Genomic DNA, 12,139 nt, shown 5'->3' on the forward strand with positions numbered 1-12,139 from the left:
TATGCTGAACCGCTTCTTCAAAACACCAAAGGCACACTCGATTGAGTTCCGGAGCAATGAATGCATATGATTGAACAACTCATTCTGGGTTTGTGGCGTGAAGCCTCGAATTTCATTAAGGTGGTAACTCGTGTTTCGATACGGGGTGATGAAATGACGCATTAGAGGGTAATCAGCATCAGCGAGAAAATACTTGCCTATAAAATTAAACATACATATGTAACTAACAACAATGAGTGGCGAATATCTCACTATTGACGGTGGTCTATGAATAAATACTATACCTGGAAGGCAGATAATCCCATTCTCCCTCGTGGTTGCATCTTCTAATATCCTAGAGTCGGATGCTGATCCCTCCCATCCTGCTTGTACGTATGTGAATTTTAGATCAAAATCACATGCTGCCAACACATTCTGGGACGGCCATTGCTTTGGACCCCGAAACCTTGCTTCAAATTGCGATGCGACTTTAACAGGGATGTGTGTTCCATCTATTGCACCGATGCAATCCTAAATTACGGGTGTTAAAGTATCAATCCACAACTTAAAAATATATTTAACATTCCCAATTACTCAAACATCGAAGATAGTTAAAGATATTAAGAGTCTACCTTGAAGTATGGCATCCATCTCGGATTCTCAAGAATTTGACGTGGTGTATCGGTTGATGGAGGTTTTATAAATACATCTTGCATATTAATAATGGCATCCAAAACTTTGTTGAAATAATGAACAACCGTTGCTCCCGATCGTTTAGTGGATGCTTTAATATTACGCACCCTCTGATTATGTGTTATTTTATGCAAAAAGATAGCCACCTGTTCTTCAACACGACAGTGGATAGTGTCTTTAAGATGACCTGTATCCTTCAATATCTGAACGAAGCTTCTAAAGCATTCCACATTCATCTTAACAAGATTAAGACAATGCTCGTCTGACTTCACCACACGACTCACAAACGTACGAGGAGTGAGGTAGCTGTTTACATAAGGAGCCCTCTTCCGGTGTTGTTCACGGTATTTTCTCCCCATCAATAGTAAAGCTCCTGTAGATGCAGTCACTAGAGCTGCTGATTTTAAAATCATTTCCTTTTATTCATCATGATTATCCATCTTTAATAGTATTTAATCAAGTCTCTAGGTCTAAAATAAGTAAGAAATAGATTAATGATTTATTCCCCAGTACATGTATCCATAATTATGCGCACAATAAACAAAAATTATGTAAAGCATTATATGCTAAGGGAAATAAAAAATCAAATATGTAATATTCCTAATATCACCTTCATGAAAATTTTCTAAGGGATTCATTAGCCGACCCCAACTAGTTTGGGACAAAGGCTTAGTTGAGTTGAGTTGAGTTGAGTTGAGTTGAGTTGTAATATTCTTAATAGCATTATACGCTAGTAGAAACTCCAAAGGATGACAAGAGAAGGTATCGATGTACCGCATGGTACACATACAGATCACGTTGACATCCCCACTATTATTGGATAGACTCGTATTCTGGTATAAAATATTACCAGAACAAAATAGGAATAGCAGACAAGATTTCAAGATGAACTCATTCCAACAGGATATCCAAGCGGGCTTCTCAGCATGGGGTGATGTAAAAATTCTATAATGGTTCAAAAAATTTGGTTGGATCAGGGATTTTGATGAATCAGAGACCACAATATAAATCATTTGATGAATTACAGAGCACAATATAAATCATAGTTTTCAGACTCAGAAAAACAGAATGTGGCACATCTCATTTTAAAAAATTGACCACAGTGGTTACCAAAAATGCGCGAGACAAATGGAAGAAACAGCAAGTGCAAAAAAAAAAAAAAAAAGCTTTAGGAATACAAATACTAGACATAGAATTAGGTCATAGGTGCAATAGAATTGATTTAATTAAGTTTTGCAAGTTCAACACTATAACACAAACTAACACAAACTACAAACCCAACACAAAAGGCCTTGGAAAACTGTGAGAAAAGACAGCAATATGGCTAACATTACTTTCTATAGGAAGAACTGGAGTACTTATATCACCAACCACAACTAAATGAAACTGTAGATGAAATCGAGCAATCATCCCCAAAAAAAAGCAAAATGTTAAGAGTAAAATGCATAACCCAATTAAATCAGATCAATTTCTTTCAATGGCAATTACTTGAAGTATTTAAACCCATCACAGGCATAGTAAAACTGGCCTTTTCAACAACATAATGAATACCGAAATCCATATACAATTAAAAGAAAAAGGGTAAAAAAATTGGCTTTTCTGAGAAGCAAACAGTATTTTTTTTTAAACAAGGCAGAACTCTAACTTCAATCCATCAATTGAAGATGAGTTGTTCAAAGAAATCTAGCTAAGCAGCATTGAAAACCAGCAAACATCTCTGAAGGGCAAAATTTTAGTAAAATGCAAAACCCAAATGCCTCCTAACAATTTCTTCATGGTAACCACTCAAAAGTTTATCTAAAGACTGGATTTTTCATGGTAATCATCATAGGCATTGTAAAACTGGATTTTTCAAGTACCCTATGAAAACCAAAATCCGTAAACAATTGAAAGAAAAAGGGTAAAAAAATGGCGGTTTATCTGGGAAGGAAGCAATGGTTTTTCAAGAAGGCAGAACTGTAACATCAGTCCACCAGTCGATGATAAAATGCTCAAAGAAAAATTTTAAAAAGGAGAAGCACTGAAAAGAAGCAAATATCCCTAAAAACAAAATGTTAGTAAAATGCAAAACCCAAAGGCCTCAGATCAATTTCTTTTCATGGTAAAAAGTACATTTGCCCTTCATAGGCATAGTCAAAATGGCCTTTTCAAGAACCCTATGAAAACTGAAATACATATAAAATTAAAGGAAAGCGGGTTAATAAAAGGGGGGGTTTTATGCTTTTTTACAGTAAGAAACACAAAAATGAAGCGTACAAGAGATTAATCACAATCTCACAACCTGCAATCCTCTCCTTCATCTCTCTCCCTTAGAAGATCTCACTTACCACACACATAAGGTTATAACAAAAACCCCTCATATACGTAGGTTTTCTCCTAAACCTAACACTAGTTGCTCTCTCTCCCAGTTTAACCAGGAAACACTAGAAATTTCATGATTTTCCAAACAGTTCAAGACTCTCTCTCCTCTTTTTTCTTATTTAAATAAGGAAACCGCATGAGAGTCTCCACTTGGGTGGAATCAAGACACCAATGCCAACAATCTTCATCTTGGCTTATTTCTCTGTTACCCTTGAGAAGTTTTTTCTTCAGTGTCTCCACCTGTTTGCCATTATCACAAACATCTATTGGCCTTCTGCAATCACTAGCTGCATAAATCATCGAATCATCAGTCTTGAATCTGTCAGACGTGATTAAATCTGCCTGACTTGATCAATACGGTCAATGCATATGGCTTTATGATGATTGGCATCCTAAGATTGTTAATCATTGGTTCACCTACTGATATTTGCACCAATTGCAAAATCCAACACAAGTCAACACATCGATCGTCAGATTTGAGCATTGGCCAAAGAGGCAACCTTCTGATGATTAAAAAGCCAACATAACCTCAAGAGTTTTGAATCTTTTGATCGCTTGTTAAACCCTACTAATTGTCTAACCAATGCCGGTCTGCACCAATCATAATTGTTGATCATATCTGACATGCCATCCAATGTTGTATGGCTGCCAATTTTCTAGAAAACCACAAACATGATCCGGTTCGTATAAAGCCATATTCAAACCACCTCTTACCGCATCCTCCAAAGATCTCCTCTCATTTCTAAACACAAAAAATGAAAAGAAACAATATTCCACTTGCAATATGACACTACTTTGTAGAAAATTGATGAGCATAACATGATCCGGCAGTGCACAAAAGAAACAAGAAAACAACAAGCAAAGAGAATATAAGTTTGACAACCTTTCCTCCATCAACAGGCAATGATCCGATCCTTTCACTATGAGAAATAGGCATCTTACCGATTGGAAGCTCCTCCAAATGATCTCCTCTCATTTCTAAACACAAAAAATGAAAAGAAACAACACTCCACTTGCAATATGACACTACTTTGTAGAAAATTGATGAGCACAACATGATCCGGCAGTGCACAAAAGAAACAAGAAAAGAACAAGCAAAGAGAATATAAGTTCAACAACCATTCCTCCATCCACAGGCAACTCTCTCTCTCTCTCTCTCTCTCTCTCTCTCTCTCTCTCTCTCTCTCTCTCTCTCTGAGAAATGGAAACACGAGAAATCCCACCGTTTCCTTGGCTTGTTTTCCAGCCATCTTGAAGAATTTTCTATTGATGTCTCCACCTATTTGTTGTCATCCCCACCATTGCCTTGGCTTGTTTTCCATCCATCTTGAAAAATTTTCTATTGGTGTCTTCACCCATTTGTCATCATCACAAACATCTATTGGTCTTTTGCAAACACTAGCTGTAAACATCATCATCTTGTTTATGACTAGACATGACCCAATCAATACGACCAATGCACATGGGTAGTCGCACCGAGTGGAACAATTGATACTCGGTTAGGACTTAGGACACAAACTAAAATTTGTAAATTCAAAACTAGAAATATAGGCCATGGAGGTCCATGGAGAAGTGGATATGAGAAAATCCTCTACCCTAAGTGACCCCGCAGTCCCTGAAGGCATAAGTGAAAAGAGACTGCTCTCCCCCCAAGAATCCTTGGAGAAAATCAGGCTCTAGGAAAAGTACAACCGAACCATTTTGCAGGAAGAGCTAAAGTGGAAACAGAGTACATTTCCTTTGGCTCAAGGAGAGATAAGAAGAACATGGCATATTTCCACAACTTTACTAGCTAAAGAAGACATAGCAACAGAATCATGGCCTTAAGGATCAATGAGACGAGAGTTGAGGATAAAGCCTCCACATCCTCCCAAGTTGTTTCCTTTTCCAAAAAAATATACGTTTCAAAGAATTGATTCTATCCATTCCCAGAAAACGCGCAATTCGCAGCATTGGATGAGTCAAAGATTTGACTTGAAAGACCATTCTTGGAGGAGGAAGATAGGGAAGCTATTTTCTATTTAAAGAGGGATGCTGGACCAAATGGCTTTTGCTTAGCTTTCTTCCAAGTTGGATAGGATCGGATGAAAAGATATCAAGGATCTATTTGAGTGTTTTGCAGGTAGGGCTCTAAGCAGGCCCATAGGTGCCACATTTATTGCCTTAAATCCTAAAAAGAGCCTGGTTGGCAGCATATACAAGATCATTGCCAAAGTTTTGGCAGACAGGAGGGTGCCGGGTGGGGTAATTTTCAAAGTCCAGAGCGCTTTTGTTAAAGGCAAATCTTAGATGGAGGGCCCCGTGCAAGTGAATGCTTAGAATACTACCACATAGCTAGCAAGTTTGGAATATTATGCAAGGAGGACATGAAAATAAGCTTATGATAGAGTGGATTGGAGCTGTGCGGATGCCATTATGAGTCGATTGGGCATTAGTAGAAAGTGGAGGAATTGAATGATGATTTGAATCTCCTCCGCATGGTGCTCGATCCTTACCAATGGATCACCCTTGGTTTCTTTAAAACCTCGAGGTGCCTTAGAGAGGGTGATCCCCTTTCCTCCTTTTCACTATCCTAGTTGAGGGTCTAAGCAAAATGTTGGACAGGCCTAGATAAAATGGTCTGATTGAACGCTTCAAAATAGACCAAGCTTGGGTCAAAAGTTTTCATCTCCAATATGTTGATGACACCTTGCTTTTCAGTAGCCCCAATGTTTGAAAAGTAAAGAACCTCAAGGCAGTCGTCAAATGCTTTGAAGCGATGTCGGGTCAAAGAGTTAACTTTAACAAATCGATAGTTAATGGAGGTGAATATGAATGATCAGGAGATTGAGGATTTCGCTAAACTTCTGAGATGCAAAAGGGGGACCTACCAAATTCCTATATGGGGCTTCTTCTCTTAATAGGGAGACCCTCAAGAAGTCTATGGGACCTAGTACTTGAGAGAATGGAAAGGAAAGCCACAAAAAAAAAACAGAATGGAAAGGAAATTGGTGTCGTGGAAGAAAGCCTGCTCTCTCTTGGAGGCAGAATCACACTTATTAAGGCTGTCTTGGCCAACCTCCCCGCTATACTTTCTGTTGATATTCTAGTGCCTGATCTTTGTCAACCAAAGGATAAAGCAACTTTGGAGAAATTCATGCGGAATGACAGAGAAAACAAAAAGAAATAACATCTAGTCAATACGCATGAAGTGTGTAAACCTATAAAGGGAGGATTAAGGATTCAGAAGCTGAGTTTAATGAAGTTGGATTTAATGTATCGTGCACATTTGGGCAAATGCTTATGGAGGTATGGGGAAGTGAGGGGGCACCTCTAGAGATTAGAGCTGGAAGCTAAAAGAGCACTCCCGCTGATGAGTACAGGCCTAAAGGAGTAATGATTTAGAGAGATGTCCTGAACCTGCAGCCTGCCTCCTAAAAAGGAACTCATTTCTGACTGGGTGCAGGGGGGCACAGTTAGATAGTAGCTTGACATTTGGTGTGACAACAAAACTCTCAAGGATGACCATCTTCGTCTGGGTCATTCCAGATCTCCCATCATTAGTTAGTACGATCTGGGATTTCTCGCATAGCCATGAGTGCTTGCATTTTGCTGGACAACCAGTCTCAATAGGATCCTTCTGTTTGACTATCTTCGTCTCAGACATAAAATAATTGTCAAGAACCATTGCTCGTTGTGTCTTGCGGAAGCTGAGTATGTCGATCATCTATTTCTTCATTGTAGCTTTACAATGAAGCCTCCTTTTTGCTACTATCCTCTGGCTGGTTTGAAAAACAAACAAACGTGTTCAAAAGCACCTCAAAGGGTGTTCGTAGTTTACAAAGGCAGATGTTCTCGATGGTAGTACAACAGACAACAAATCTTCTTTTAGGAGAATTCATGTAACTTCATTATATAGATCTTAGGAGGAAACGAAAAATGAGTAGAAGCACCAAGGTTGGCCCGCGGTCTAGGTGGGAGCCTCTCGCTCCAATGAACTTCGATGGTTTGAGTTTCAGCAACCCAGTGCTAGCTAGCGTTGGGGGTCTTCTGAGAAAGGACTGGCTCCAAGAAGTAGGCTTTCTCGGGTCATATTAGATCTAAATTATGCAAATGAAGCGGAGATACATGCAATTCTACATGGAGTTAAGATTTTGGATCTATCAAAGCTTGATCAGACAATCGTTGAAGGAGACTCACTCAATATGATCGAGTGGCTAAGAAACGATGTGGTAGATTTGTGGCGATTTGCAGACTCATTGAGAAGATTCAGGACATACTAGAGAGTCATCAAGTTGTGTTTCAACCACATTTGGTGGTGAGCTAATTCTTGTTAGAAATTGGATTCAGAGGCCGATGCTCTTGCACATTCAAGATGACCAGGGAGTCAATGTGAAATGTGATATATGCATTATGTATAAATATTTACATGAATCACATGTGAAATGCAGAATGTACTGAACTATAACGTCACTAGGCGTTCAATGTTATTAAACAATTATAGATATCTGTCTTGCTTACGTGACAGTTTCTTAGTGTGTATCTATGCTTATTCTAGCACTTCCTAAAGTTTCATTTTAAAATCCTATCATCTGCATATGCTTCTATACGTTTCAGTATTTCCACCAAAATTTCCAACCGAAACCAAAGCGTTTCCATTTCAGTGGAGACTGAAACCAAAACTGAAACCGAAATTTAAAACCTTGGGTGGAGTAAGGCAACCCTAGTGAAGTCATTTCCATGAAGTGAGAGAACATTTTAAACACATGATGATTGGCGTTAATTTTCACCACTTCATCGGGTGTGATCGATCATTTCCAAAAGTAAGGTCCGGAAGCAGCCAATTGACCACCCTAGTGATGGGTCCAAAAAGTTTCAGTGTGATCGATCATTTCCAAAAGTAAGGTCCGGAAGCAGCCAATTGACCACCCTAGTGATGGGTCCAAAAAGTTTCTTAGTCACTTCTGAAAAAGGCCTCACATGTGGTGTGAGGTGTACTATGTGTGTGTGTCCCGTGATACATTGCCTATCAATTGCGGAGCCCACTTTAATTAAGAGTACATCACATGTGGTGCTCACTTTAGCTGAAGGTCCATTTAGCCCCACAATAGTTATGGGTGCACGCATGTGGCTCCCACAAGGGTGTGTGTAGATGGCCATATGTGTGCCCCAAATTATGTATCGAGCAAGTGTGCTCTTGACCTAATCTACTCCCCCTTTCCATCCAACCAAATGCATCACCATCTACTTATACATTCCATGGCAACCAAACACCATACTTTATACTTTTCCTCACTTCACCACTATTACACTTTGATGTCACATCATATGCTAGGGATTTCTTCTCATTTCCACGGTGGAATTTCAATCAGACGGAGCTTAGGGGAGAAAGTGAACTATATAAGTCAAGTGAAGTTGATAAAAAGTGAACTTTAGATCGAGCTTGCAGTTTTCAAAGGAAAGTTTCAGAAAAATAGTGAAGTGAAGTTAAAATTGGCTGCCATTTAAAAAAACAGTGAAGTGAAGTAAGTGCATTTGGTTGGATATACAGAGAAAGTAGAGGGCAAGTGAAGAGTGAAGTGAAGTGCACATATGGTGGATCCAATACATAATGAGGGGCCCATACATGGTGGCCCCCAAACTACTTGGACCCACACCTGAAGCAGGTCCCACATGTGGCAGACCCCACACCATCATGTTAGGTCTCACACCATCCATTTCCTACAATGCATACGAACTATATAAAGTAGTTTCACGCAATCAGAATGTCTTGAGTACTCATTCACTTAAGTATTATTAAAAATTAGGCATCCCATATATCAACACAAGCATCTTTGGTGTAATAAATAAAGCAGTATGACATAGTGATTACTTTCAACTAATCAATACATGTGAGCTAAAGTACAAAGAACAATATAGTCATACACATAAACAGCATAACTTCAAATATGGAGCAGGCAACAATTCAAAACTCAAATGAAAAGGAAACATAAAATCTAAACAACAAGGACAACCTAAAAACCAAACAAATTATAATCAATGATCCTCGAGATCTTGTCGAAAGTCATTCCACATCTCCGTCGTAATTGTTGCTCTAATTATACTCCCTTCGCTTTCATCTTCAACTCTACCCTGAGGTGGTTCAAGAACATGGTCATCGGGTTCTACGACTTGTGAGAATAACTCCCGCTCAACGTCATCTACCATTGAATCATCTGGCATTGCTTCTCTAATATGGTTGTGGACGCAACAACAAGCAAACACTATATCAATTTGCTTGTCGAATGAATACATGGGTTCTTCGTTGAGTATGCTGAAACGCTTCTTCAGAACACCGAAAGCGCACTCAATTGCATTGCGGAGCAATGAATGCCTAAAATTGAACAATTCATTCTGAGTTTGTGGTGTGAGGCCTTGAATTTCATTAAGGCGGTAACTCGTGCTTTGATATGGGGTGATGAAATGGCGCAGTAGAGGGTATCCATCATCAGCGAGATAATACTTTCCTATAAAATTAAAGAATATACACATGTGACTACCAACAATGAGCGGTGAACATTTGATTACAGACAGTGACCTATGAACAAATATAATACCTGGAGGGCAGATAATCCCATTCTCCCTCGTGATTGCATCTTCTAATATCCTAGAGTCAGGTGCTGATCCTTCCCATCCAGCTTGGACGTATGTGAATTTTAAATCAAAATCACATGCCGCCAACACATTCTGGGACGGCCATTGCTTATGACCCCGAAACCTTGCTTCATATTGTGATGCAACTTTAACAGGGATGTGTGTTCCGTCTATTGCACCGATGCAATCCTAAATTATGAGCGTCGAAAAATCAGTCAACAACTTAAAAAATATATGTAGCATTCCCTATTACTCCAATATTGAAGATAGTTAAGGGTATTATGAGTCTACCTTGAAATATGGCATCCAACTCGGATTCTCAAGAATTTGGCGTGGTGTATCAGTTGATGGAGGTTTTATAAACAAATCTTGCATATCAATAATGACATCCAAAACCTTGTTGAAATAACGAGCAACAGTTTCTCCCGATCGTTTAGTGTATGCTCTAAGATTACGCACCCTCTGATTATGTGTTATTTTATGCAAGAAGATTGCCACCTGTTCTTCAACACTACAATGGATAGTGTCTTCAAGCCGACCCGTATCCCTAAATATTTGGACGAAGCGTCGAAAGCATTCCACGTTCATCTTAACAAGATTAAAACAATCCTTGTCTGACTTCACCACATGACTCACAAACGTACGAGGAGTGAGGTAGTTGTTCTCATAAGGAGGACCCTTCCGGTCTTGGTCACGGCGTTTTCTCCCCATCAATAGTAAAGCTCCTGCAGATGCAGTTACTATAGCTGCTGATTTTAAAATCATTTCCTCTGACTCATCATGACCATCCATCTTTAATAGTATTTAATCAAGTCTCTACGTCTAAAATGCTATCCTTCGTTCATGTCGACCTTTATTCGTAGATAAAAATATTACCAGAAAAAAAATAGGCGAATAACAGACAAGATTTCAAGATGAACTTATCCAAACAGAACACCCAACAATGTGATGTAAAAAATTCTATAATGGTTCACAAAATTTGGGTGGATCAAGCAAGATGATGAATCAGAGAGCACAGCATAAATCATAGTTTTCAGACTGAGAAGAGAAAAATGTGGAACATCTCGTGGTTACCAAAGTACATTTAACCATCATAGGGATAGTGAAAATGCCCTTTTCAAGAACCCTGTAAAAACAGGAATAGGTTTTACCCTATTTTTACATGGAGAATGAAAAAAAGAGGCGGAGAAGAAGAAGAGTTTAGGGTTTATTTTGTAGGCTGACCATGCTGTTACATAAAGATAAAGATTAACCCTAGATCGATTCTTCATCAAATAAAAATCAAGTCGTACGTTACATAGTTCGATCTAGAAAAACAGAAAAGGAAAGGAAAATATAAGGGCAAGGTAGAGAAATCACCTGTTTCTTTATAGAATTGATGGAGGAATGCAGGTGATCGATCTGCCCTAAATCCAGAAGATCGAACCACAGTGATCACCGCAGCTTTGGGGGCAAATAGACGAGGGCTTGGAAGAGAGAGAGACTGTTTGAAGGAGCAACCCCGCCAGGCTATCTTAATACGGTAAAATTCTAGGGTTAAATACGAAAATATTGCATTTTATTTTGGAAAGAACTTGTGAATGGCAACAATATTTGTTTTTACTCCCCCGCGGTCCAAAAGACCAAAATGCCCTTTTCCTCTTCATTATTATTATTATTTTTATTTATTTTTTCATCTGCACCTATCTCTCACAGATATCATTCTCAGGAATTTCTCAGCCAGGGAAAATCTTGGGATATTTTAAATTTTATTTTATTTTTTTGGATTTATATATGAAAGACAGTAAATGTAAAATTATTTAAAAATATAACATGTACACACTTTTTAACCCGGAATTAGGTTTAGGTCGAAGGTTTGTTGATGTTTGGGATTTGTTTCCTAAAATCATGATTTTAGAGTGAAAACAGTCGACTGAGCAGCCCCTATGGAGAGAAGACCAGATTCATAAGGAAGATCTAACCAAAGATAGAGTCTTTTGTTTGCTCAATTTCGATTTGGTCGACTTGCTTATATGAGCGGCTCGCCCAATCAATTCGTGGGGGCGGCTCTCGCTCATATGTGGTCGGTCAGTTGCTAAACGCTTCCGTCTGACAAAAGCACCTTTAATGAGAGGGTCGCCTGGCATTGCTTCCCATGTTGGTGACCATGACAATCCTTGGAAAAGGGGTACTGTCATGATCCGAGGCAAGTATCATAGGTCAGATCTTTCATATGATATTTTATTTCTGACACCAACAACGATACTGATCCTTAGTGTTCAATGGGTGATATCACACTCTCTAAGAATTAATTACATGATTGGCAAAATCTCAATCAAACAATCCAGCCAGCATTCCCCGCCCCTACCTAATTAGTATAGGCTCATACAAGCTAAGTTTCGGTCACAGCTTTAAGATCAAAAGAGAAGAGATCAACCCTCCCTCTGAATCTTTTAAGGGGAGCCGTCTAATCGAAAGTTCCATCCCTCCTATAAGCCTTTCTGTTTAAATCCCT

The sequence above is a fragment of the Tasmannia lanceolata genome, unplaced genomic scaffold (assembly GCF_043159265.1).
Source record: "Tasmannia lanceolata isolate RefF3 unplaced genomic scaffold, GAP_Taslan_0.1 ptg000019l, whole genome shotgun sequence".
Classification (NCBI taxonomy): domain Eukaryota; kingdom Viridiplantae; phylum Streptophyta; class Magnoliopsida; order Canellales; family Winteraceae; genus Tasmannia; species Tasmannia lanceolata.